The sequence below is a fragment of the Lytechinus variegatus genome, chromosome 15 (genome assembly GCF_018143015.1).
Source record: "Lytechinus variegatus isolate NC3 chromosome 15, Lvar_3.0, whole genome shotgun sequence".
Taxonomy (NCBI): domain Eukaryota; kingdom Metazoa; phylum Echinodermata; class Echinoidea; order Temnopleuroida; family Toxopneustidae; genus Lytechinus; species Lytechinus variegatus.
The window spans coordinates 32942474-32949907 of record NC_054754.1 but is presented as its reverse complement, the minus strand read 5'-3'; the positions used below and the strand labels follow the sequence as shown (position 1 = coordinate 32949907).

Below are 7434 nucleotides of genomic sequence, written 5' to 3'. Positions count from 1 at the left end.
ATCATTAGATAAAGGAATAAACAATAAGTGAATTAAGGATTAGTGAATAAAATCAATTAATGAATTGATAATCACAATATGTCAATTCATCAAAATCAATTACTTATGAATAATGGAAGTAAAGGAAGATAGTTGAATAGATAGATAGGTACAATGGGAAAAATAGAAAACAAAAAGAACAGAGTGGGGGAAGCAAAAAACAATAATGAAAAAAGCTAAAGTATACAACACAAATGAACCAGAACAAAGAAATAAGAAAGAAAAAACCTTTGAAAGAAACGATATACTACAGACTGGTGTCAACAAGACGCAAGATGGCGCTATTCCACTATTCTTCACGGTTGCTTTACCTGAAGTGAGTGATTTATTTCTAATCTACATAATTGAGACGAGTGTGATTTGCTCTTGATAACTTTGATATTTATCATTGGATTATGATTATAGTTGAACTAAATCTGACTCATCGAATAACCCAGTGCATCAGGAGCAACAATAAAATGCAGCATGATAATCATTATGATTAATCGAAATCAATTTATTATGAAGGCCTTTTATTGCGAAATTCTAGTAGAAAATGTGTTTATATATTGAAAAGCCGTGCTAAAAACCGCCCGGGCAAAAACCAGGGTCCGCTGGAAGAACAGTTTTCAGAGCTAAAGTGGTTTCCTTGGGTAAAATATAACGTTATATATTATCATTATTATTACAAAGAATCTGTATCTAGCGTGCATCAGGAGCAAGAAAGAAAGCATGATATAAAAAGAAAATAGATAGAAAAATTCAGAGAAACTGAAAGGAAAGGGAGAGAAAATAATTGATGAATCAATTAAATTATCCGTTCATTTATTCATTAACTGATTTTTACTATCAATTGATTTATTCATTAATCCTTTATTTATTGTTTATTCCGTTATCTAATGGCATTTTATACACTCTACTTTTTAATTATTAGTTAATTGATTTTGTATTACTTTCTTCCATTTTCCTTTCTTTCTCTCCGATCGATTTCTCTATATTTCTCTATTCATATCTCATGCTTCCTTTTTTTTTGCTTTTGATGCACTGATAATCATTATGTTTCATCAAAATCAATTCATTATGAATAATGGAAGGAAAGGAAGAAAAAAAAACTCGAACCCTATAACCCCACTTCTCTGAGGCACCCATTTTTCACCGTGGGTTGCTGCCGCGCCATCTACGTTTTTACAATGGAAGCAGCGTTGTTCGCGCTAGCTAGCTAGCTGTGAGCTGTGGCGTGATAAGCGATCTTCCTACAATTTCCAAGGAGTGTTCCACTAACTAAACGTGTAAAGTTTAGACCTAGATGTCTGTTGTTTACCCCAAAACCTGAATTCTGATTTGTGGTGAGTGAGTATGCCGTTAATGAATTCTTTTTTGCAGGGTATTCTTCTGATTACAGTCATCTTTCATGACTTTGTTGTAGCCTGAGCCGAGGTCGTGAGGACGGTGGATCGTGATTCGTAATCGTATGTACCGGTACCGTAGGCCTACATACATGACATATGTATGGCTGTGTATCACCGGACACCTTTATTTCAGTGCTTAAAAATGACAATCAGATAGGGCCTAGTACAATCAAGAAAAATTTGCACTTGCTATTCCAAATATGAAAATTATGAATATGATGAATTATTTTATATTTACCAACTGTTATCTTTGCCATTTGCATTTGTCTCATACAGAGATGCCAAGTTCAAAAAAATGTTATGCGTGAGATTTTCATGACTCGACGTCTCTGTGCGCGCGCGGCCAGTACTTACACTCGTACGTTGCTAAAAGTCGCGCGCGCAATGCGCGCGCTCATGAGATATGGGCTTCAAAACCATGCGATGCACGCACGCAATTCATCGTATCACGTACGAGCTGTGCGCTGACTGCACTCTCGATTCGTCTCGCGTTCCTGGCTAGAGATAGACGCGAAGGCGGTCGGCCAGTCGTATAATCTGGTGAATAATGCTACTTATGCGTGAGTCTCACGCACAATGCGTGAGACTTGGTAGCTCTGCTCATATACCCTGCACAAAAAACACCTATTTTTCGTGCATGACATTCCTACCCCTTTCATAAACCCAATTATGCGGCTAATAGCAGCATAATGTGGTCGTAAAATTGGAGGACCAGAGTTATCTGCATTATTTTGATGCTGCTATTATCTGCATAATAGCAGCATCGGGACAAGATTTTGAGTTTATGAACGCATTTCCAAAAATTGCGGATAATTGCCATGGTGCGGTCACAAGGTCACCCTTTTCCAACACAACCGCATCGGAGGGGGCGTGTCCAGTTGTCATGATGATTATCCGCCTTTTTCAGGACGGGCGCTCGTAAAAATAATACGGCTTATTTTCAGAGTTTGTGAACGCAATTTTTATTGAATTATACGCATTACTCTTAGGCGGCTAATTGGCAGATAGGTTTATGAAAAGGGTATTAGATTGCATCATGATTCGGGACGGGTAGGATCATACTAGTGTGGTAAAATAATAGGAATATTGGTTATGGGATTAACCTGTTGGGAGGGAAGGAAAGGGGGTTAACAGGAGGGAAGTATCAGTGATACTTACCAAGAAAGTGATGGTGCAGGGCACGTTGAAAATAATAACCGAAAGCACGGTGAAAACAAGAACCGAAAACAGGCCAAAGTAACTTGCACGATGTGGTGATATTAATGGGATGTGACGTATTCCTGGTGTAGATGTAGCTTGTAGATAAAATGTACTTGTAGCTTGTAGGTATAGCTTTTCGATAAACCTCGAAGAGCGAAAGGGCGAAGCAAAGGTTGTTGTGTTGTTCACAGACGTCCTCGTCTCGCTATGTCGACTCTTCAAGTGATCATAAGATCTCTTGGCTGGCCTGACAATGCAGCTCTGCTGAGTTGTGCACCCAAGCATGGATGAATGCACATGGCTTGGGGTCTATTGTTGTGTGCACACAGCCTCTTTAGTACATGAATCATCTATGTTCCAACCCATCCCACAGTACTATATGTAGGGAGCAGTCGCGCGTGCCCCAGACTGTGGTACATTTTACCACACTCCCCCCGACTTTAGAACATCGTTACTTCCCTTATTTTTGGACTGTCATCGTCCGGCCATATGTCATATGTACACATGTGGATCTAAGCAGTCCTCAGTGAAAGGAGGGAACGATAAATGTTAATCCACTGCCGCTCTCAGAGGTTTGCAAGAAACTGTCTGGAGTCGCAAGGGTCAGAGGATGAACATGCCATTTAGTCGGTATATTTATATGCCCAAATTTATTTTAAATAAAACAACTATCCAACTTCTCAGGTAAAAGGTCAAGGGGGGACTTATCATTGTGACTTTTGGATACAAGTATTTTAATCAAACAAACGCTGCCACATGATAAACTTGATGCTAATACCGAGACTACAAGAGGGATTTCTAAAGTTTTGCAAAAATATATTAATATAAAAATGGACTGCCAGAAGAGCTAAGGTCAAGCCTTACGCCCACAAGGGAAATGGACAACCAGAAGAGCTAAGGTCAAGCCTTACGCCCGAAAGGGAAATGGACTACCAGAAGAGCGAAGGTCAAACCTTATGCCCGCAAGGGGAAGGAGAATACATGAATGCATATATTCATTGAAATGCTTATGAAGACTTTGTTGGTGGTTATCATCCCACAAGTCAAGATCTAGAAATCTTTACTCCTGTAAGGGAATGACACCTGAACCATTGTCTACAGAAGCCGATTTGTACATTTTCCCTTTAAACCAGAAAAAGGTTAAGCTTTTTGAGCAGATGGTTAATGGTGTAGCTCATCAATGTGAATTTATGAAAGGATCCTTTAATTGATTATTGAACCCTTCACTTGACAAGCTTAACCTCATCCCAGAAATACTGGAATTTCTAAAATTTGTAATGTACATATGAACGCATGCTTGCAGCAGCAAGAAAAATAGTTGACCCAAAGGTTTGACAAAATTTCTATAAACTTTGTTTTACTCTTAACCCCTTCCATAAAGATAAATTCTTAGACTTGTAAGGATTTGGGGCTTGATTATTATTACTGAATAAATACAAATCTCAATTTCTGAGGCTAGTCCTTGGGCAGGATTTGGTCTGGAGTCCTTTGATGGATCTCCGCCCTTATTGCCAAGAGACGAGCAATCAGATTCAGGAGAATCTGTTAATATTTGTCATCTATCCAGTAAAAAGAGAACCTTATTGAACTCTATCAATTTGCTTGGTTTTAACGATGTTTATATCTTCCTTGCAGAAATCTATAAGTTAACAGATTCCCAAGGAGGTTATAACCAGAATAAACAAAAACACATTCTGGTTCTTGTGAAGTTTAAAAATGAACAGCTCTGCACAATGATGAAGTCTGAAGTCATAAAATTCAAGACCTCACACACATCTAACCTGCATTAAATAATCCCAGGAATATTACGCCCAAATGTTAAGTAGCATAATATTTTTCACCTGATTTGTAAACTTCTCAAACATTTTGGAAGCAATGGACTGGAAACTCATTTGCTCAAGGTAAAGTTCTATTCATTAACTAATTTGAGAAAGGACCGCAAATTAAACTCTCATCTATCAAAAAGATATATAGATTAAGATTATTGACAAGTGTTTACATTTGTGTAATTCTTGTCTCCAATTACATATGCTAAAACAGTGTCAGCTTTTCAAGTTAATTAATGATTTATAGCATAATGATAAATAATATTTCCCATTATTTTAAGTGACTTTATGTCAATGTTAAAGAAAAATTGTATTCAATGGTGTCAATGACATTCTGAGTGATAGTAAAAATGTCAGACTTTAGAAAATGAATACAATTTTGCAGCTACTCTAACTGACTAACAAAGACATTGTTAGTTCATCAGCACAAAAAATATTCCGAGGTAAGTACATGTATTTTGACCATGGACAAGCACATGGGAAATAACAAGTACTCCCAAAATAGATATGTACTGAATAAACCAAATGAATTGGAACTCCCTAGTAAAACCCCTGATTAACAATTAAGATTAATTCAGACAAACTTGTCTGAACAATTCAGATAAACACCCAGCCCTGGAAGATTCTTAGAGAAAGAATGCAAATTAACTCATTGCCCTGGATGAATTGTTCCAAAGGTAAGCCATTTACAATGCTTTCACCTTTAGTCTGAAAAGTTGGGTCACCCTTAAACAATTAGATTGCTCTACCTTTCAATAAACAATAGCAATTCCAACCTATTATGTATGTTCTGCAACCAGGGTTGAAGACAACAAATTTGGGTGTTTCTCAAGTCTGCTCTCAAATATTCAGAGGGTCTGCTTAAGAAACTAAACAAAAGAAATACATTTGTATTATTTGATTGAAATTGATCAATAGCTTATTCGGAGGCTTTCTGCAAATCCTCCAATTGACTGAAGAACCCTTGATCAATGGAAATAGCTTTCTATAGAAAGCACTTAAAGAAATTATCTAAAGCATCTGCTTAATTAAAAGGGGAGTAGTTTTGTATAAAAACTTTGAACACAATTACCTGAGGAATCTGTTTACAAACATTATGAATGGAAATAACTTTGAATCATTTTGAATTCAGAAGCATTTTACCCCTTTTGATAAAACCTAAAGGGTGTGCTGTATGTTATATGTGCATGTTAAGCCTGGATAGAAGAAACTTAACTTCCAAAGCATTCCTCAATATAATTATTTAAACTTTAAAGGGATAAAGTAACAATGTTCACAGACATGATTTATTTTAAATCAATAAAATCACTAAATATTTAATGAAATTTTCATTATTCCCTACCCCCTCCTTTTTATTCATTTAATGTTTAAGTGAACGATTGTATTAGTTCTTCTTGGGTTTCGTTCCCCTGGGACTGATATTTTGGGGTTGTGTTCTCGACACTTTGAGTTAATTGTGTTCGAGACACCTGTGCAAATGACAAAGGCCATTTACAAGTTGGAGTGTAGGATTTTGATTCCTAATCACAACTGAAAGTCTATCTTCAGGTGTGAATATTAGAACACCATGCTTTTAAATCTAAATCAAATTTGGTAGAAAATATGAATACTAAGCAATGGTGTAAATTCCCAAGTCAAAACTTGAACAAAATCAAAGAATACAGACAAGTTGTCTCTGAGTAATAAATACACAAATTAGGTTACGAGAATTCTCTTCAGTGAATACCTTGTCAAATTTGAGCAAATTAATAACAAGGTATTTTCAAATTATAGTAAAGGAAAATCATCAATGCCAAAATACAATTTCTTGAAAGTATGCAGGCAAAATAATTTACGCAATTCCATGGTGGTACCAAGGTGGTACCGTACAACCTAAAAGGATAGCAACGGTGATCTCGCGCAAAACCAAAATACAGAAGCGGGTCACTCCACCCTTGACTTTGACGCTGAAAAGCTACAACGCTATCCCAGTGCACTGCATGTGGGTTAGGATTAAACCCGAACAAATTCAACCCAATCTTACACATATTTACATCATGCCAATTCGGCTTGGATTGAACAGTAATTTCTGAACTATCAGAAATGTCATCAGAGTTGACAGCCTTATTATTTACAGTGTTAGCTCTCAACTCTGTTTTGGCTGGAGTGGCTTCTCTTTCTACCACTTTAGGACTTAAAAATAAAGGATCAGAAATAATATTTTTGCACTGCTCCTTTGCAGATTCAGAAATAATAGGAGTATTAACAAATAAGGATGGACCCTTACTAGAAAATGAGGAAACACCTTCATCTAATTTGTTACTGAAATCAAACTTCCCCCTTACTGTTGAAGTCAGTCCCTGGTCAGGTATGGATTGGGAGCCCTCAGTTTCAAAAGTTGTGGTCAAAGCCACTTCTGATTCGACTTTCGGGTCAGAATCCTCCCCACTGGATTGGGAGCCCTCAGTTTCAAAAGCTGTGGTCAAAGCCACATTTATTTCAACTGTTGGGTCAAAGCCCTCCCCATTGGATTGGGAGCCCTCAGTTTCAAGAGCTGTGGTCAAAGCCACATTTATTTCAACTGTTGGGTCAAAGCCCTCCCCATTGCCAGAGATCAGACTACCAGATTTGGGTGGATCTAATTTCTTTTTGGAACCCTGGCCTTCTGTTATTGGGGTTGAAGGTCGGCCTCTATCTTCAACCCTTCCCAGTTTGGGTAATTGGATTTTGAAAGTTTACATGTAGCAAGGGTACTAATAAGATTGTCTAACTTGCTATTAATACAGGCCATCTCAGTCTTCCATTGAGACTTTCCAACTCCATCAGAGTCCCTTGAATTATAGTTACATGACTTTGGGGTAGAATCCCGCAAAATATCAGGGGTAGCCTGGACTGGACATTGTGTTCTGGGGTTTGGAAAATAATGTGAAGAAAATTGGCTATAAACAAAAGCAGGATGCCCTCGGTGAGTTTGGACATTCTGAGGGAATGTATTAGGTGAA

General features: G+C 37.4%; 1 protein-coding gene across 2 annotated transcripts in view; it reads left to right on the top strand.

Moving 5' to 3' along the window:
- The first annotated feature begins 1223 nt into the window (after positions 1–1223).
- The window catches only part of LOC121428559 (cell division cycle and apoptosis regulator protein 1-like), a 61521-nt gene continuing 55310 nt past the window's right edge, over positions 1224–7434 (top strand). The window contains exon 1 of one of the 2 annotated variants that reach the window (XM_041625266.1): positions 1224–1364. The gene's annotated coding sequence lies outside the window, so the exon portion shown is untranslated. Of the gene's footprint in view, positions 1369–7434 lie in introns of both variants that reach the window. The other variant, XM_041625267.1, reaches the window with a different exon arrangement.